Source organism: Olea europaea, chromosome 13 (assembly GCF_002742605.1).
Source record: "Olea europaea var. sylvestris chromosome 13, O_europaea_v1, whole genome shotgun sequence".
Classification (NCBI taxonomy): domain Eukaryota; kingdom Viridiplantae; phylum Streptophyta; class Magnoliopsida; order Lamiales; family Oleaceae; genus Olea; species Olea europaea.
Window position 1 is genome coordinate 19,102,678 of NC_036249.1, and position 509 is coordinate 19,103,186.

Genomic DNA, 509 nt, shown 5'->3' on the forward strand with positions numbered 1-509 from the left:
CTTTACATGACTGATTGGCCATGTATCTTTTATGCAGATAATGGAAATCATATTGCATTTGCTACTTCCAATAGAAAACAACCTTTTGATTTCCCTGCAGTCAAATGTGCTGCATGTGGCAGTCTGACGTACCAATGCAGCCTCAGATGTTCTGTTAAGCCATCTTTCACTGGTAAGTTAAATTCTTATGACTTGTTAGTATGTTGCATCCATGTTCCTATCAACTAATTTGGAGTATATTGTATCTTGTTTCAGATTTTTCTTCAAAAAGATTATCTGATCATGATCACTCTGGTGATTCTAAACTTGTAAGTTTTCTCATTTCACCAAATAATTTCTTTTCTAAATATATGGTGGTAATTTTTGTTAATTTTCACCGTGTCTATTTACATCAGGATGGTGGGGTTAAGTATCCTTTGAGATCTCAAACAAGAGGATTACAGCTGGATTCATATGGTGAGAGCAATAGCTGTTACTATATGTTTACAATTGTGTAGCTTGCTTTTTGA

The 509-nt window shown here is 34.4% G+C and overlaps 1 long non-coding RNA gene across 1 annotated transcript; it reads left to right on the plus strand.

Moving 5' to 3' along the window:
* The first annotated feature begins 32 nt into the window (after window positions 1–32).
* LOC111408244 lies at window positions 33–468 on the plus strand. Its single transcript, XR_002705314.1, has 3 exons — window positions 33–172; window positions 256–308; window positions 396–468. It is a non-coding gene; the product is annotated as an uncharacterized LOC111408244 (long non-coding RNA).
* Window positions 469–509: the final 41 nt, after the last annotated feature.